The sequence below is a fragment of the Hyla sarda genome, chromosome 6 (genome assembly GCF_029499605.1).
Source record: "Hyla sarda isolate aHylSar1 chromosome 6, aHylSar1.hap1, whole genome shotgun sequence".
Classification (NCBI taxonomy): domain Eukaryota; kingdom Metazoa; phylum Chordata; class Amphibia; order Anura; family Hylidae; genus Hyla; species Hyla sarda.
The window spans coordinates 302,931,560-302,952,243 of record NC_079194.1 but is presented as its reverse complement, the minus strand read 5'-3'; positions in this window follow the sequence as shown (position 1 = coordinate 302,952,243).

The following is a 20,684-nucleotide window of genomic DNA, read 5'->3' as shown; positions in this document are numbered from 1 at the left end:
CTGCAGCAAGATATTTTTGTGCCATTTTAAGTCCGTTTCTGTTGCAGAATGGATTTACCTCCTTTTCATACAACAAAGGCAAAATTTGCCTGTAGCACAAGCAGCGTAAGCAAACAGTGAAGTGGTCTCAAACTGTGGCCCTCCAGATGTTGCAAAACTTCAACTCCCAGCATGCCCGGACAGCCGGGCATGCTGGGAGTTGAAGTTTTGCAACATCTGGAGGGCCACAGTTTGAGCCTACTGCAGTAAAGCACTTGTTCTCATGCACACTGCTGTAATTCAGATCTATACGCAGAGCCATAATACAGCACCTATGTTTTTGTAGCACTGCCTCTAAAATAATGCTGTAAAATGATGGTTTTTCATGCAGTTTTGCCATATGACAATGCAGACAAATATACTGCACTCAGCAAGTATTAGCATTAGTCTGACCGGCCCTGCAGACTTCCCATGATGCATTATTTTCTTTATAACTTATCACTCCCATTAAGGGTCTATTCACACATTCACTATCCTACACATGTTTGATGCGCAGGTTTTGAAGCTGCAGAGTTCAGTGTAAACTAAATAACCGATTACAGCTTCAAATCCTGCAAATCAGATATACGCAGGATACTGTATGGCCGCGTTCACAGAACGGAAATTCTTCTTATCAGCGATAATTCCGCATGTGTTCTGTGCAGAATTCCGCAGTTTTTTCCAACATTTGCCGAATCGGTGTGGAAATTTCCACATGATTCCGCATCTCAGGAAAAAGATAAACTTTAATAGAACACTAAAAGTTTGTGCGCGTTCCGCATGCATTGCGCACAAATTCCGCACGAATTAGACAGAAATCAAGCCCCATCGACTTCAATGGCGAAGTCCAGAAAAAATATAAGACCAGACTTTTATATTTTTCCAGACTGTGGAACGTGGGATTTCCGCAGCGCCATTCTTGCTGCGGAAAATTCTGCTGTGTGAATATCCTTGCAGAATCCCATTAAAGTTAATGGGCAATATTTTTAGGAGGAACTTCGCACGGGAAATGAATGCGGCGTTCCGCTGTGTGAACACGGCCTATGTGTGAATAGACGCTAATGCAGAATAATTTCACTTCAGATCTGGACCTATCGGTTTATGAGGCTGAACACTAACCGCCTGACCCTGAGATGACTGTGTAATCCTTTGTATTAAAACAAAATTTTTTTTTTTGTTTTTTGGGGTGGGGTTTGTTCCCGATTGGTTTCAAGCACTTGTATTTGGAGACACACACTACTTTTTCGGAGCTGACTGTTTTCCGTCTTACGTATTCATGACCTTTTTTTTAATGATCTATACTGGTTGAAGCATCAAACAAAAAAAATGATCTAGAAAAGCAACAAACTCGGGTGCATTGTGTGTGTGTCCGGCCTTTTTTGTTTTTCTTCGTTTCACAAGAGTTTTAAAGGGAAAGAGGCGAATGTTTTTGTGATAAAGTTCTGGGACAGCCTTAAATTCTTTGATTGTTCCTTATAACGTGTCCTGTAACTGTGAGCGCTTTTATAAGCTGGAAGGAGTTCATCTATCAGCTGTAACTTTATATTTTAGAGATTATTTAAAGCTGCCAAAGCATCTCCAAATGCAGTGCCTTAGATCGTAGGAAAAAATATCTATAAAATCAAGTTTTTACAATGTATCTTTGTTTTTTTATTGTCTGATAAAGGTTGGTAGACATCATGTGGGGTTTCCCTTTACTATTCACCCTCCAGGAGAAGCAGGAGATAAAATGTGCAGCGTTATGGAGCAGGCTGACTCTGGGAAAAAAAATATATATATCAAGTAAAATATTAAATTATAATATATATTGAATAAAAATATTATTATATATATATATATATATATATATATATATATATATATATATATATATATATATATATATATATATAATGTAACTTGCCTTCTTAGTTGCAGACTGTATTACAGTTCAGATCGGCATCTACAATTTAGTGTGATTGGAAACATTCAAGGATCTATCTCACAATAACCTTTTCTGCAAGTTAAATTAAAGGGGTACTCCGGTGGAAAACTTAATTTTTTTTTATCAACTGGTGCCAGAAAGTTAAACAGATTTGTAAATTACTTCTATTAAAAAAATCTTAATCCTTCCAGTACTTATTAGCTGCTGAATACTACAGAGGAAATTCTTTTCTTTTTGGAACAAAGAGCTCTCTGCTGACCAAATCATCATTACCACAGTGCTCTCTGCTGACATCACGAGCACAGTGCTCTCTGCTGACATCATGAGCACAGTGCTCTCTGCTGACACCTCTGTCCATTTTAGGAACTGTCCAGAGCAGCATAGGTTTGCTATGGGGATTTCCTTCTACTCTGGACAGTTCCTAAAATGGACAGAGATGTCAGCAGAGAGCACTGTGCTCGTGATGTCAGCAGAGAGCTCTGTGTTCCAAAAAGAAAATAATTTCCTCTGTAGTGTTCAGCAGCTAATAAGGACTGGAAGGATTAAGATTTTTTTTTAAAGAAGTACTTTACAAATCTGTTTAACTTTCTGGTACCAGTTGATAAAAAAAATAAAAAAAAAGTTTTACACCGGAGTACCCCTTTAAGCTCCTACAATGCAGACTGAGCTTGGTGTAAAGACCACACTTTACAGAATGTATATTCACTAGAGCAGTGGTCTCCAACCTGCGGACCTCAAGATGTTGCAAAACTACAACTCCCAGCATGCCCGGACAGCCAACGGCTGTCCGGGCATGCTGGGAGTTGTAGTTTTGCAACATCTGGAGGTCCGCAGGTTGGAGAACACTGCACTAGAGGAAGACATGTCGAAGATATTGTCAGAATTTTTCTCTGGACCTGACAGAATTTTGAATGCGGCTCTGGAGTATAAAGGCAGCCTTCATTTTACCATTTATTGTATTATGGAGCTGGGGCATTATAAATATATATATATATATATACACACACACAACTGATACCACATAGTTTTGACTTTGATCATTTTTATTAAATTTTATCTCAGATGAGATGATCAAAAATCTGCTATTTTGGATTTTTTTTCCTGCAGTTTTTAGCATTTGCGGAAACAGGAATATAATTTAATTTAAAAAATTCTGCATGTGGCAATACCAAATGTTTGGGAAAAGGGTGTTTTTTTTTAATTTTTTTTTGGGGGGGGGGGGGGGGGAGGTTATTAGGGGCCTTTGTATAAGCAATCACTCGACTGCTTATATAGATCACCGTAATGCATATGCATTACATCGATCATGTGGACTGGTGCTGCATTAGTACAACCGGTCTACTAGATAGCAGAGTCCCGGAAGGCTGCCCTGACAACTGATCGACACCCTGCGAATACATTGCCGAGGGTGCCAACAGTTTTCAGCGATGAGCACCCCCCTTGGCACTGTTACATGGGAATGTACCCTAATGCAAGCTGTAACTCAGGATCTATACAAAAGAAATCTTTACATATGGAAGGGGTTATCCAGGGATACAAACAGAGCTAATTTTTTTCCAAAAACAGCTCTGTTGTGTATGGTATTGCAGCTTAGTGAGTGGCGGTACTGTTTATAGAAGAAACTATCTCTGTTTGTATCCCTGGATAACCCCTTCAATGTCATTTATAGGTCAGTTACATATCGGTAGCAAAACAATGTTCAAAATGAAATAAAAGCTTCGGACCAGACATTATTCCTGTAACAAGCGCTGCACCATTTTATCCCTGTATACAGGATACAGTATATTGTAGTCTGTCCCTAATATTACTTAAAAAAAAATTTATTAGAAAAAAAAGTTATTTGTATAGTTACATTTTCACACTTCTACCAATTTGTAGTATTTTTATACCGTGAAATGTACGACTCTTTTCTAGAATATTTCTTTTTCTTACTCACCCACAGCCATAAATATATATTGGGCAATGATCAATTATTCTCAACCTAAACAAATAAACCATCCCTAAAACCCTACAAACAAAAAAAGGGTTTTATTATATTTATCTGTAGCTGCTTTCTGACCAAAAGATTTTCTGCAACATAGACTTGACTGTGCCTTGGATGTTCCAGCTTATAAAAGTGCTATAAAAAAAATAAAATGTTATACAAATCAGTAAAGATAAAAGACCAAAAATGACTCGCAGATCACCATAATGCCTTTTTTGGTTGGACGGATTAAGACAAAGTCATAAAGGTATAATAAACTGGTCATTATGTGAATGCTGTAAAGCCCGTCAGGACGGACGCCATGGCTGTAGGGTCGTGTGGCGAGTCGGATGGCGGGGTTCTAGAGTTGACGTATCAGGGGGGGTAGAAATTTTTTTGAAATGTTTGCATATACCAGCTGTGAACACTTGGCCATGCTTTACAGAATGCCTGATATAAGTGGTCCCTAACCTGTGGCTCTCCAGTACTACAACTCCCAGCATTTATTGATTTACGAATGAGAGCGTGCATTAAATCAATGATCGGTAACAAACAACTCCCATTATGCCCAAAGGTTGCATTGGTTGGGGAAACACTGACTAAAGTTGGAGTGCCTATAGCTGCTGCAAAACTACAACCCCCAGCATGCCTGGAGGGCCAAAGGCTTTGTACAGGAGCCCAATAGCTTCATCCTTCGATGGACTTCCGGCCAGGCTTGGGACAAAGTGAATCGGATGACTCTAAAGAAGTCTTTCCTAACCAGTGTGCCTCCAGCTGTTGCAAAACTACAACTCCCAGCATGCTCTGACACCCAACGACTTTGTACAGGAGCCCCATAGCTTCACCCTAGGACAAAGTCAAACTGATGAATCTAAAGAAGTCTTTACTAACCAGTGTGCCTTCAGCTGTTGCAAAACTACAACTCCCAGCTTGCCGGGAGATGCTGGGAGTTGTAGTTTTTTTTTTTTTTTAACAGCTCAAGGTGCTTTTTGGAAAACACTGCACTAAAGGTTACATTAAAACCTTGTTTCTAAACCAATATACCTCCAGCTGTTGGCTGTCCGGGCATGCTGGGGGTTGTAGTTTTGCAATAGCTGGAGGCATAGAGGTTGGGATACACTGGCATTGAAACTGCTCTTGGCTGTCCGGGCATGCTGGGAGTTGTAGTTTTGCATCTGCTTGAGACGCTTTTTGGAAAACACTGCACTAAAAGTTACGTTAAAAGCCGTGTTTCCAAACCCGTATACCTCCAGCTGTTGGCTGTCCGGGCATGCTGGGAGTTATAGTTTTGCATCTGCTTGAGGCACTTTTTGGAAAACTCTGCACTAAAGGTTACGTTAAAAGCCGTGTTTCTAAACCAGCATACCTCCAGCTGTTGGTTGTCCGGGCATTCTGGGAGTTGTAGTTTTGCAACAGCTGGAGGCACAGAGGTTGGGACACTGCCATTGAAACTGCTCTTGGCTGTCCGGGCATGCTAGGAGTTGTAGTTTTGCAACAGCTGGAGCTGTTCTAGGATGGATGCACTCATCATTGAATCAATGAATGCTGGGAGTTGTAGTACTACAGCTGGAGAGCCACAGGCTGCGGGCACCACTGCCTTACACTTTCAGTGACTTGTACAGCACCCAGGGGTGTTAGGATATCTAAAGCCTATCATTTATACCTTTTTTTAAGCTGATGCCTTTTAATCGATGTAAAAACTTAGTTGCCTTTCCACGGGAGTCGTCTTAAAGTCGCCCCGGCACAGTTACAGCAAAATCGACAAAGGGAAGATCATTGTTTTTCTTAAAGTTTTATCCCAACTTTCTCCTTTTAACACTACACAATGAGCATAGCCCCAGAAATATAAGAAACTACATGTAAATGTTTCCTCGAGTCTTCCTCTCCGAGTTGTTAGAAATTCAACTTTGCTGTTACTTAGTTATATCCCTGCATAACTAAGCACTCTAATGGTATATCACTGAATAAAATAGTTAAAGGGTCCTCCAATTCTTAAAAGGGGTACTCCGGTGGGAAAAAATTGTGTAAAAATCAACTGGCGCCAGGAAGGTATACAGATTTGTAAATTCCTTATTTAAAAATCTTAATCCTTCCGGTACTTATCAGCTGCTGTATGCTCTACAGGAAGTTGTGTAGTTCTTTCCAGTCTGACCACAGTGCTCTCTGCTGACACCTCTGTTCATGTTAGGAACTGTCCAGAGTAGAAGAAAATCCCCTTAGAAAACTTCTCCTACTCTGGACAGTTCCTGACACGAACAGAGGTGTCAGCAGAGAGCACTGTGGTCAGACTGGAAAGACTACATTACTTCCTCCAGGTTATACAGCAGCTAATAAGTACTGGAAGGATTAAGATTTTTAAATAGAAGTAAATTACAAATCTTTATAACTTTATGGAACTAGTTGACTTGGAGTACCCCTTAAAAACGTAACCCCTATTCGCAGGGGGTCATATCGCTCTGATCCCGAAATGAGGCCCTGGCTTTCCTGTGCGTGAAGTAGATCGGGGTCAACATATGCTTCATGCTCGGTCTATGGTTGCGCTAGAGATATGCGAATAACAGCGCTCATATATCTCTGCCGTTTCAATAGACTGCATGGTGCGCATGCGCTGACCCCACCCTTCCATGCCCGTTCTAGGATCATAGGGGCCTCAGTGGTTGGACATAACCCCCTCATGATCAGACCCTTATCTTCTATCCTGTAGATAGGGGAGGAGTTTGAGTACCGGAGTACCCCTTTTAAAGGAGCCTAAAGGTGGTAGGGCAGACGTTGTGTGATTCAAGAAGGAAAAAGTCAGTAATGAGAGATGTGAACCCTAGGATATTTGTCTATAGGGCACAATGAAAGAACTGTGACAGAAGTCAGTGTGATAGTAAGCGCTAATGAATTGATCGGCTACCAAATAGTGGCTAGACATGATCAGCTATGTTTAAACGGAACAGCAGAGCGCACATTCAACCATTGCCGTTCCATAGTAACTCCTCCTAGCTGCCATCTTCTGGTTGGGACCCCTAACCTAGCATTTACACCTATCCAGTGTATAGGTAATAATAATTACAGGCCGGAATGCCACTTCCGTCAAATAAAATGTCCACGTTTTGCCTTAATTTGTTGATTATCCCTAAAAATAATATATAATAGGTTATATATGAGTAATCTTTTTAAAAAGTTCAGTCTCCTTGTTATCTCTATTTAAATATCGTAAGCATTTCAGCTGCTGTATGTCCTGGAGGAAGTTGTGTAGTTCTTTCCAGTCACCGTGCTCTCTGCTGCCACCTCTGTCCATGTCGGGAACTGTCCAGAGCAGGAGCAAATTCCTATGACAAACCTCTCCTGCTCTGGACAGTTCCTGACATGGACAGAGGTGTCAGCAGAGAGCACTGTGGTCAAACAGAAAAGAACTACACAACTTCCTGTGGAGCATACAGCAGCTGATGAGTATTTTTTTTTATAGAATTAATTTACAAATCTGTTTTAACTTTGTAGAGCCAGTTGATATAAAAAAAAAATTTCCGTCAGAGTACCCCTTTAATCTTGTACTAATGTTTACAGGTATTGATTTAGCTCCGAAGCCTGCAGAATAGTGAGTACAGCTTTGGAGTGTAAAACAGAAAGGAACTTGGGATCAGTAAAGGATAAGTAATGAATGACAGTTACTCTGCCAGCAGAATAGTGAGTACAGCTCTGGAGTATAATACAGGATAAGTAATATATGCACAAAGTGACTCCACCAGCAGAAAAGTGAGTGCATCTCTGGAGAATAATATGATATAACTCAGGATCAGTACAGGATAAGTATTTTATGTATACAGTGAGCCCACCAGCAGAATTATGAGTGCAGCTCTGCAGTATATTACAGGACTTGGGATAAGTAATGTATGAACACGGTGACATTTCTAACAATACAAGAGGAAGGACTCAAACACTTGCTGTAGATGATTATATCCCCACAATGTACTGAGGGATGGCCGGGCAAGAGATTTATTTATTTTTTGGATTTTTTTTAATTTTTTTTCTGACTGGTGAAACATTTCATGAACCATTTTCTTGCACCAACACTCTCCAAGAATGAATGTTTACATTGTCAGTACTAGTGAGAGAAAACATATATATATATACTGTGATGTTTAAATGAAAGTAAAAAAAATAAAAAATTATTAAAAAATAAAAATAGTAGTTGAGATTCTTCCTATGGAAGTAATTTCTGTTGTAATAACATGTTGCGTAGATACAGGTTTTGGGTCATAATAAACTGTTCTCATCGGAGTATACACAGCCTGCGGTATCGGATTATTTGTAGATGTTTGTTACTGACCCCCCCCATTCCCGGGGTAAAATACTCCTCCTGACCACAGATACTTGGTATTTTCTACATGAACCGGTCTGTATTTCATTTGGTGCCCCCATCCCTACCGCTAACATGTCAATAAGATTAACCCCTTCAGGTCGGAGGGAGAGGGGTTGGGGGGTCTCTTGTTGTATATTGTGTTTTACAGCTGCATCCCCCCTCTTCTTAGCGCATTGTGACTCCGCTAAACAAAAGGGGGAATAATCCTAAAGAAAAAAAAATTCAAAAATGTGCCTAAAAAAAAGACAAAAAGAATTTTATAAAAACTTTCAAACCTTATAGCCTTTACTGCTTCAATATTACTATGTTGTGTGTACAAACTGTTTTGCCATAAGAATATGTTCACATTGTAAAAAAAATAAATAAAAAATTCACCTTTATGTTTGTGTATTGTACAAAAAAGGAAAAACTAAAAAAAAAAAAAAAGACTGGTTGTGTGATTTCTGCCTATTCATATATGGTCGGTGGTTATTGTTGTTACTGCTGCCGGTTTTGTTGAAGAAGCAGCCGCCCTCGTTGCGTTATTCTAACCATTCACAACTCCGAGCTGTTCTCAATGTTTTTTGTACCATTTTCAGATTTCTGCCAATATCAGTCAAAGCCTTTTAGCAGTTAAATTTGTGTTGTTTTTTTTTTTATTTTTGTTTTTTTTTCCGGGTCTGTTGTCGTCTTCGTGTAGGTACTGGTACCTTTTTCGTTAAAGAAAAATAAAAAAAAGATGTGTTGGCTTTAAAGTGAATTTATCTTTTAGAGAGATAGTTAATATGAAATTATAGGGTTTGTGTGCGGATTATTTTATTTTTTGTTTTTGTTTTTTTAAACGGTGCTTTGTTTAAGGAATTTAAAAATAAAAAAACCTGTATTCTAGCTTTTCTGGCGGTACATGTGTGATTTAATATCTATGACAGTTAAGTGCAATTATTTCATCACTCTAAAATGCTATTTTTGTGTCGGTTACTGCAGGTGTTTTAATGTCTTTGCAAAGTGACAGATTTTGATGCCTTCTTGACAGTGGTAGACTTTTTGTAGCTTTTTAGAAACTTTGTATTCATACAGTATCAATTGAAAATAAAAAGACCATTAAATTGTTCTCGTCTTTGTCAAGTTATTTAAAGGGAAAGTAGAGCATGTAATAGAGTGGGGAGGGAACATTAGTCTTGCATTTTGTCACTTTTCACCCCCTTTATCTAAATGCGTAATGTAACAAATTTATTTTATAGGATGGATGGGACTCCTTGGTGTATTCTGCTTTCTTTGCAGTTAAAGGGGTACTCCCGTGGAAAACTTCTATTTTTTATTTTAAATCAACTGGTGCCAGAAAGTTAAACAGATTTGTAAATTACTTCTATTTAAATATCTTAATCCTTCCAGTACTTTTTGGGCGCTGTATACTACAGAGGAAATGCTTTTCTTTTTGGATTTCCCTTCTGTCACGACCACAGTGCTCTCTGCTGACCTCTGCTGTCCAGAGCAGCATATGTTTTCTATGGGGATTTTCTCCTGCTCTGGACAGTTCCTAAAATGAACAGCAGAGGTCAGCAGAAAGCACTGTGGTCGTGACAGAAGAGAAAGACAAAAAAGAAAAAGCATTTCCTCTGTAGTATACAGCCCCAAAAAGTACTGGAAGGATTAAGATTTTTTAATAGTAGTGATCTACAAATCTGTTTAACTTTCTGGCACCAGTTGATTTAAAAAAAAATAAAAAATACAATTTTCACGGGAGTACCCCTTTAAAGGGGTACTAGATCCCTAGGCATCTTATCCCCTATCCAAAGGATAGGGGATAAGATGTCTGATTGCGGGGGTCCCGCTGGTGGGACCCTCGCGATCTCTGTGCAGTACCCAACACTTGTTTAGAACGCTTGGAGTGGCAGCAGGGGTTGTGAAGTCACGGTCACGCCCCTCATGACATCACGCCAAGCCCCCTCAATGCAAGTCTATGGGAGGGGGCGTGGCGGCTGCCACGCCCCCTCCCATAGACTTGCATTGAGGGGGCTTGGCGTGATGTCGTGAGGGGCGAGGCAGGGATGTCACTAGCCCCGCAACCTGCTCCAAGCATTCCGAACGCGTGGGGCAGCGGAGTACCCCTTTAAGCATTTTGTTGCAGAAATTCAACAATGTCACCATAAACAGCCGCCACTAAGGAGATATTTATGCTTATACTAAAAGCAATCCAGCGAAAACTATTTTTTTTTTTTTTTTATCACCCCCCGATTGTCTATCATGTATTGACTATTACTATATATATATATATATATATATATATATATATATATATATATATATATATATATATATTATTGTACTCCCTTCCCTGCAGTCCAGCCTCCTGCCTATCATGTTCTACCAGTCTTTTATAAATGTAACACTGTTTTGAAAACAGTAGGAAGAATATTTCTATGTATAAATAAAGACAAGACCCTGGAGGTAGACTTGAAGGCCCTCATTCTTTACACTGCAGGCTGGATTTAGAGTTTTATATTACAAATAAATCTCTTTCAAGGCTAAACTTTTTTTTTTTTTTTTTCATATCAACTGGCTCCATAAAGTTAAACAGATTTGTTAATTACTTCTATTAAAAAATCTTAATCCTTTCAGTACTTATCAGCTGCTGTATGCTCCAGAGGAAGTTGATTTGTTCTTTTCTATCTGACCACAGTGCTCTCTGCTGACACCTCTGTCTGTCTCAGGAACTGTCCAGAGCTGGAGAGGTTTGCTATGGGGATTTTCTCCTGCTCTGTACAGTTCCAGAGACAGACAGGTGTCAGCAGAGAGCACTGTGGGAAGACAGAAAAGAACAACTCAACTTCTGGAGCATACAGCAGCTAAATACTGAAAGGATTAAGATTTTTTTTTAACAGAAGTAATTTATAAATCTGTTTAACTTTCTGGAGCCAGTTGATATGAAGATAAAAAAAGTTTTTCACCGGAGTACCCCTTTAACCCCTTATGGACTAGGCACGTATGAGTACGTCCCTGCACCCTGGGTCTTAAGGACCAGGCACGTACTCATACGTCCGTGGGAATTCCGCATCCCGCTGCGCAATGGGCGGGTTGCGAAACTGGACACCTGCTGAAATCATTCAGCAGGCGTCCGAGGCAAACGCTGAGGGGGGGTCCGGAGACCCCCCATATCGGCGATCGCAGAAAATCGCATGTCAATTCAGACATGCGATTTTCTGCTATTCTAGTCTCTGGTGACCCGATCATCCCGGAAAATAGTAATGATCTGACCTGTCAGTGACAGCCCAGATCATCTTGCAGGGTAGGAGTGAGGTTGCAGTGCTGCGATCTCCTCCTATCCCCTGCCATTGGTCAGAACTGATTCTGACCAATGGCAGAGCAGGACAGTGGGTTGCCATGGCAACCCCCCGTTCTGCCCACCCCTGGATGTCACGGGAGAAGATGGAGGTCGGTATCTGCAGGAGAAGATGCCTGGGAACAGCTGATCGTCGCTGCAGACTGCTGGATCCCGGCTCAGGTAGGGAAGCGACGTGTGGCGGGAAGGGGGGGGGAGGAAATGAAAGTGAAAGTAATGTGATCTTTACTGTGGCAACCACTAGGAAGGCCAAACTGCAACTCCCAGCATGCCCAGACAGCCAAAGGCTGTCTGGGCATGCTGGGAGTTGTAGTTTTGCAAAATCTGGAGGGTCACAGTTTGGGGACCACTGTTACAGTGGTGCCCAAACTGTAGCCCTCCAGAAGTTGCCAAACTACAACTCCCAGCATGCCTAGACTGCCCAGGCATGCTGGAAGTTGTAGTTCTGTAACATCTGTCCCTTCAGATTTTGCAATTTTCATGACCTTTTTGAAAATTGCTGCTCTACTTTGAAGCCCTCTAATTTTTTCAAAAAGTAAAAATATGTCTATTTTATGATGCCAACTAGAGATGAGCAAACTTACTGTAAATTCGATTCATCACGAACTTCTCCGCTTGGTAGTTGATGACTTATCCTGCATAAATTAGTTCAGCTTTCAGGTGCTCCGGTGGGGTGGAATAGGTGGATACATTCCTAGGAAAGAGTCTCCTAGGACTGTATCCACCTTTTCCAGCCCACGGGAGCACCTGAAAGCTGAACTAATTTACGCAGGATAAGTCAACTGCCGAGCCGAGAAGTTTGTGACGAATCGAATTTACTGTAAGTTTGCTCATCTCTTAACGGCAATACCACATATGTTTATTTCTTTGTTTAAATTTTTTATTTATTTTAATGGGAAAAGGGGGGTGATTCAAACTTTTGTTTAGGGAAAGGGTTAAATCACCTATTGACTTATTTTTACTACACATTTATAGCCCCCATAAGGGAATATAACATGCAATCTTCTGATTGCATATACTGATCAATGCTTTGCCATTGATCAGTGTTATGGGCACATCATTGCTCCAGCTTGGATCTGGGGCATGCAGCAATCAAACGACGATCGGACGCTGAGGAGGAAGGTAGGGTCCCTCCTCGTGTGCCCTCAGCTGATCGGCACACCGCGATCGGTGATGTCCGGTATTAGCCATGTGTCCTGGCCGTTGCTAGGTGCCCCGACTGACCCGCTATGACGCACGTCAGTGCGTGACCCTGTGTTCTAGCACGGGAGTGGGCGCAGGATGTACAGGTGTGCCCTGCGTACTTAAGAGGTTAAAGGGGTCCTCTGGTTGAAAAAAAAATGTTTCCAAATCATCTGGTGCTAGAAAGTTCTACAGATCTGTAAATGACTTCTATATAAAAATATTTCCCTTCCAGTACTTATCAGTTGCTGTATGCTCCAGAGGAAGTTGTATAGTTCTTTCCTGTTTGACCACAGTGCTCTCTGCTGACAACTCTGTCCATGTCAGGAACTGTCCAGAGCAGGAGAGGTTGGTTATGAGAATTTTCTCCTGCTCTATACAGTTCCTGACACGGAGGTGAAAGCAGAGAACTTTGTCTCTCCGAGCATGCTGGGAGTTGTAGATTTGCAACAGCTGGAGGCACAATGGTTAGGAAATACTACGTTAGATTCTGCAGTTTGACTTGTCCTAGGCCTGGCCGAAAGGTCCTAGAATGAAGCTATGGGGCTCCTGTACAAAGCCGTTGGCTGTCTGGGCATGTTGGGAGTTGTAGTTTTGAAACAGCGGGAGGCACACTGGTTGGGAAACGCTGCTCTTCTTACTACAGTATCTAAGTGGTTGAACAGCTGGGATCAGAGTTACCCGATTCCATCCACTATAATTAACACCCGGCACCTGCCTCCTTATTCCCTGACCTATGTGTACATCAAAGGCCAGTAAGGGGTTAAACACCTCCAGCTAGCTTTTTTGCAGCATAAATGCCAAATTCTAAACAAACAAGAATCGCATTCTCCTCTCCAAGAATATCAGAACCTCTCTTACCATAAACGGCGTGAGGCTCCGACCCGTTCCAAAAAAAAAAAATACGACCCCTCCTCCTGATGAGACAATTCCTCTTTACTGCTGAGTCCGGGGATCGTTAATAAGTCACTAAGAAAATTTACAACATTTTATAAGTAAGAATTCAAATAAAATAAAGAAGTCGCTGGCTGGACGCAAAATGAACAAGATGGCGGATGTGCCATTCCCAATGGACAACAGATCTGAACCTCACACAGCTGATGGTAAGTACTTTTGGAGAGATTTAAAAAAAAAAAAAAATGTTGCTACCTTCTTCCAAAAACAGCACCGTACTTGTGACACAGGTTGTACATGGTACTACAGGTCAACGCTCTTCAATACAACTGAGCTGCTGAAGCAGACACATACATAGAGAGGTGGGGGTGCTGTTTCTAGAAAAGTGCAGACATGTTTACAGAGTAAAATATGGATTTTAGGAAGTGTACACTTGTACAAGCAATTTTGTTGTTTAACCCAATGTAATCAATTAAAAATATTCTATTTGCAAAGCTCTTCTACAGAGTCATATAATCAGATACTATACATGCCTATGTGTCCCCATGGTTACAGACTACAAACAAAACCTGTGTGTAGTCAGGAATATGTTCCTTGATGCTTATAGGATAAACTGCTAAATGTATGCACCAATCAAGCGTTTTGTTATTTATTTGCATGCAGCCTATACCATTATGCCCCCAGGAGTTCAATGCATCACTATATATGTATGTGCAATATCCAAATCCTTATGAATGACTCAAATGATTAAAGTGATAGTCCAGTGAAAGGGGCCATAAGTTACAGACCACTGCCATAAGAGAGGCAAAGCTACTCAGACAGGAAGTAGCTATTTGATAACTACTACTGTCATGGAGCTACTTTATATGTCACATGATCACACAGAGATCCCTTTCTCTCAGAGCACTCCTGTGGTGACATGGGGGTGCAAGATATGCTAGTCAAATCGTGACGCTAGGGCACCGTTAACATACATGGTCCGAGGTGGAGGCGGCTTCTACTGGGCCAGGCACGGGGCAATAAACACACCGATGCCAGGTTATGGATAACTGTCTTTTTTACTGAGGCAGGAGCAGATGGTACAATACTCGCAGTACAGAGCAGAGTAGAAGGGATGCAGTGTAACCTGTGGGAGCCCTGTGGCCTTGCTGGGACTTAAGGAGCTTTTTGCCCACTTGAATTGAATTGCTATTAGATATGACAGACTTGAGACTTGGAGATATCTCACGCTGACTAGGGTTCTGCTAAGGTCCAATTTACTGACACCGCCAGGGTATAATCTCGCCAAGTCCTGTGTGAGGAACACTTGCAGAATGGCGGGGTTGATTTGATAAGAGATTTTCTTCAGGCTTCCCTGGATCACCTCACAAATCTTCTGTCTCCTTTCCACACTGCAGCTCACATGGAGCTCAGCACACTAGCCTGCAGCTAGGCCAGAATTGAACTGAATAGCTCCTCCCCCCTACACTATGTACAGAGCAATTTGGGGGTTCCCATTAGGTAATCAGGGTCACATGGGTACTCTGCATCATACCTCCTCACAGATATTCAGAATATTCCTTAAAGATAGAGTGCAACATAATATAAATTAACAGAACAAATATTACAATGACTATCACAGCATCACCTGAGCAGCAGGGCCTATGTCAGGCACCTGAAGCAATGTTTACCTGACAGGATGCACTACAGTACTGGGAAACTGCAAGCCCCCCCTCTTAACCCCTTAAGGACGCAGCCCTTTTTTGCAAATCTGACCACTGTTACTTTATATATTGATAACTCTGATGCTTTTACCTTTCATTCTGATTCCGAGATTTTTTTTTTTTTTTTTGTGACATATTCTACTTTAACATAGTGGTAAATTTTTGTCGTTACTTGCATCCAACTTTGAAACTCTCTGCTTGTAAGGAAAATGGATATTCCAAATAAATAAATTATATATTGATTCACATATCCAATATGTCTACTTTATGTTTGCATCATAAAGTTGACATGTTTTTATTTTTGGAAGACATCAGAGGGCTTCAAAGTATAGCAGCCATTTTTCATGAAAATTTCGAAATCGGAATTTTCAGGGACCAGTTCAGTTTGAAGTTGATTTGAGGGGCTTTCATGTTAGAAATACCCCACAAATGACCTCATTATAGAAACTGCACCCCTCAAAGTATTAATTTAAAGATGACATTCAGAAAGTTTAACCCTTTAGTTGTTTCACAGGAATTGCAGCAAAGTGAAGGAGAAAATTCAAAATCTTTTTCTTTTTTACACTCGCATGTTCTTGTAGAGCCATTTTTAAATTTTTACAAGGAGTAAAAGGAGAGAAATCCCCCCCAAAATTTGTAACCCCATTTCTCTCGAGTAAGGAAATACCTCATATGTAGATGTAAAGTGCTCTGTGGGTGCACTAGAGGGCTCAGAAAGGAAGGAGCAACAGTGGGATTTTGGAGAGTAAATTTCGATAAAATGGTTTTTGGGGGGCATGTTACATTTAGGAAGCCCCTATGGTGCCAGGACAGCAAAAAAAAAAAAAAAAACACATGGCATACTATTTTGGAAACTACACCCCTCAAGGAACGTAACATGGGGTACAGTGAGCCTTAACACCCCACAGGTGTTTGATGACTTTGGATGTGTAAATGAATTTTATTAAATTTTTTTACTAAAATGCTGTTTTTCTCAAAATTTGTGTAATAGGAGAAAATGTCCCCCAAAATGTGTAACCTCATATCTTCTGAGTATGGAAGTACCCCATGTGTGGATGTCAAGGGCTCTGCTGGCGCACTACAATGCTCAGAAGAGAAGGAATCACATTTTGCTGAAATGGGGGGGGCATGTCACATTTGGTGCCAGAACAGCAAAAAAAAATAAATTGTAAATACATTTCTTTAGAGTAAGGACATACCTCATATCTGGGCGTAGACCGGCTCTGCTCACTGGTAACGGAGGAACAGGAGGGCAGTCAGGGGCCTGGAGCTTCTAGATTGCTGCCTATGGAACCAGAACAGTGGGACCCCCCTCAAGGGGCATTATATGGGGTACACTAATAACTAACAAGGGGTACAGTGGGACATAAAATTATAAAACAGGTTATGTTCCCAGAATGATGACCCAGAGCATAGCCAAAACTAAAAAAAAATATGCCCACCCCAAACCCTATGCTCTGAATCATCATTCTGGGAATGTGACGTGTGTGGCCGTCCCTAACCTGTTGCTTAAAATGCGCACCCACTCAGGTGGAGAGAGAGCGCTGCGCATTTGAGGCAACATAAGAAGTCCCCGATGATAGTGACTCAGTGACCCATGACCCATTTTTAAAAAAAAATACCCCCTGAGGTCTTATCAGTTTTTTTTTTTATGAAATTGTTTTTTTTGGGCAATTTAGTGGTTTTATTGGATTAAAATTTGGAATGTACTCTGGACTTGGTACATTGGGGTCAAATTATGGAAAATTTAAATGAAGAGGGAAAATTTAGTACTCCATGGAAGTGTGATACTCCCTGAAGCAGTCCCTAATGCAGAGGCCCGGATGATCGGGGCAAGTGTTACACTGAGTGGTGGTGTCCTTCCGTATCCCCCTCCTGTTACACACTCTGCATTTTTTCTGGGATCGTCCCTTCTTTCCAGTGTGGGGGACCTCAACTGGAAAGTGTTGGCCTTGGACGATCCTGGCACCTATTACTCCAGTTCCTTGGGAAGTCCGGCCTGCTCTTTCCCGGTCAGCAAAGATCAGGACCTTTAGGACTTCTTCTTGGAACTGGAGGTATGTCCCTGTGTTGCCAGCGTTCCGGTACAGTACAAAAGAGTTGTACATGGCAACCTGTACCAAGTAGACCGCAACTTTTTTGTACCATACACGTGTTTTCCGCATGGCCATGTATGGCTTGAGGACTTGATCTGAGAGATCAACTCCCCCCATATATTGATTGTAGTCCAGAATACAATCAGGCTTGAGGACCGTTGTTGTGGTACCTCGCACAGGGACAGGTGAGCTGCCGTTACCATGAATAGTGGTCAGCATAAGGACATCCCTCTTATCCTTATACTTGACCAGCAACAGGTTTTCATAGGTAAGGGCACGGGACTCACCCTTATATATAGGTGTCTGGATCAAATTTAGAGGGAGGCCTCTCTGGTTTCTCCGCACGGTCCCACAAGCGGACGTGGATCTGGCGGCAAGGGATGTGAAGAAAGGGATGCTGGTATAAAAGTTGTACACGTACACGTGGTAACCCTTATCCAGCAATGGGTACATAAGGTCCCAAACGATTTTCCCGCTAACACCCAGAGTGGGGGAACAATCTGGGGGTTCAATACAGGAATCTCGTACCTCATACACCTTAAACTTGAGAGTGTACCCGGAGGTACTCTCACAAAGTTTATATAGTTTCACGTCATACCGCGCCCGCTTCGAGGGAATATACTGGCGGAAGATGAGTCTCCCCTGAAAACTGATAAGAGACTCATCAACCGAGAGCTCCCTGAGGGGTACGTAGGCCTCCAAAAATTTGGCCCCAAAGTGATCGATGACCGGCCTCACTTTGTAAAGCCGGTCATGGGCGGGATCACCTCGGGGTGGACATGCCTCATTATCTGCATAATGAAGGCATTTCCAAATAGCCTTGAACCGCTTACGTGTCATGGCCATACTGTACAGCGAAGTCTGGTATAGGATGTCCCTGCTCCAGTACTGCCTGACACTGGGCTTTTTGACCAGGCCCATATGCAGCAAGAGGCCCCAAAATGTCCTCATTTCTGCTGCACTGATGACGTACCATTCATTGGACCTGGCCAAAAAATAATCTGGGTGGTGGGCGATGAACTGCCTGGCGTACAGATTCGTCTGCTCCACCATCAGATTGACCAGGCTGTCACTGAAAAAAATAACTGAAATAGTCAAATTCAGTGAACCCAGCCGTGTCAATCCGGATTCCGGAGTCGCCAACAAACTCCGGAACCCGTGGCTGATAACCCTCTGGTGGTCTCCAGACAGGGTCATTGGAAGGGAGCTCCGGTAAATTCGCCTGGGGGGTCGGACTGCTAGTACGAGCGGCATCACCACTCGCACTAGTGCCAGCCACTGGGGCACTTTCATGGGGGGTGCGTGGCCTCGCCTGGCGGCGTCTCCGCCGCCTTCTGGGGGGCTCATCATCACTACTAGAATGTTGGATCTTCCTCGTCCTCACTGGCAGATTCGGAGGCAAGAAAAGCGTATGCCTCCGCTACCGAAAATGCCCGGCGAGCCATTGCCTTTTATCTACAGTGGAGGGGGGGGGGGGGGGGGCGGGGGAGTGTGTAGTGAGTGCTTGGTTTAACTATGTATAACGGTGTGTGATTAGTAATCACACACCGTTATGTGAGCAAAAAAAAAAACGCTGCCGCCCAAAAAAATAGGGGGGGCAAATCGCAGCACCCTGAACCCCTAATAGGGCCCGGGTCACGCTAAAAAAAGATGAGGCATACTCTTGAGCCCTATTAGGGGGTCATGGGGGGGGGGGGGGTTTATTTTTTTAAAACTTTTTTGAAACTTTATTTACATGGATTTCCCTACCGTTACCTCTGGTTGATTCTGTACCTGATCTAGGGAATCTTCGGGTCTCCTGAGGCGATCCGATGGGGGCAGAGGGGGGGTCCCTGGCTCCTCTTGCAGCTCTGACCGCTGACTGAACCCAGCTAACGGTCAACGCTGCAGAGGATGCCGTTTAACCCCTCCCCTGAAGGCTGCTATTGGCTGGACGACCTCCCCATAGATACAGTATGTGATAGGGGGTGTATTCTACACCCCCGATCACCTTGTATCTCCGGGTCATCGGGTCACACGTGACCCGTAAGACCCAGAATTGCGCAAATCGCAAGTGCGATTTCACTTGCGATTTGCGCCAATCGCCGACATGGGGTGGTCTGATGACCCCCCTCGGCATTTGCGCGGGTTGCCTGCTGATTGATATCAGCAGTCACCCCAGTCCGATCCCTGCCCGGCACGGGGCAGGGACCGGAATTCCCACAGGCGTACCTGTACGCCCTGGGTCCTTAAGACCCAGGTACAGAAGGCATATGCATACGCCCTAGGTCCTGTACGGGTTAAATTCCACATAGTGCTCCATGCTTATGTCTCACAATATACCACGCTTACCTTCCACATAGTGTTCCATGCTTATGTTTCACACATTATACCATGCTTACCTTCCACATTGTGTATTACTCAGGTTCCTACTCAGTGTACGTGCATATGTTTCCCCATTTACAACGCTGTCATGTTACTCTTATGTTTCTCATTGAGTCATTTTACCCCATAATGTTCACACTACGCTAGTGTTCCTATAGCAGGAACGTTGCACATGAAATTACGTATACCATTCTATAGCTGTCACATTGCACATACGTGACTGACATTTATGCTACATTAGTTCTGATTACATGCGTTACCTGAGCTGATACCGTGCTTCACGTTATTATATCTGGTATTCCAGGCATTAATACTATAGCTGATGTACTGTGCTCGTTTTGGTATAGTTGAAATGCTGGGCTTTGTATTAAAATAGTCTTGATAGAAGAGAAAAATCGGAGCACTCACCCAATAGAAGCTTGAAGAAACTGTAAACTTTATTCTTGTTTCGGCATTGTAGCAGATCACAGGAGCAGTGCGGGAGAGAGGATTGGCGTGGGGGGTGGGCATATTAAAATAGTCGATACTGTGTTTTGTGCTTCCATAGCTGTCATACGGTGCATTAGTGTTCCTATAGCGGTCATACTGTGCTTATGTTACTATAGCTGATAATTTGCGTTACGTGACTAGTAACTATATGCCATGAAATACTGTTAATTAACTGATATATGGTACATTTAATGTTACTTGCGGGCTTGGTTTTACTGTAGCAGATATACTGGGCATTTAAAGTTATTTTAGCTGACATATGGGCTTATGTTACTATTAGAGATGAGCGAACTTACAGTAAATTCGATTTGTCACGAACTTCTCGGCTCGGCAGTTGATGACTTATCCTGCGTAAATTAGTTCATTCTTCAGGTGCTCCGGTGG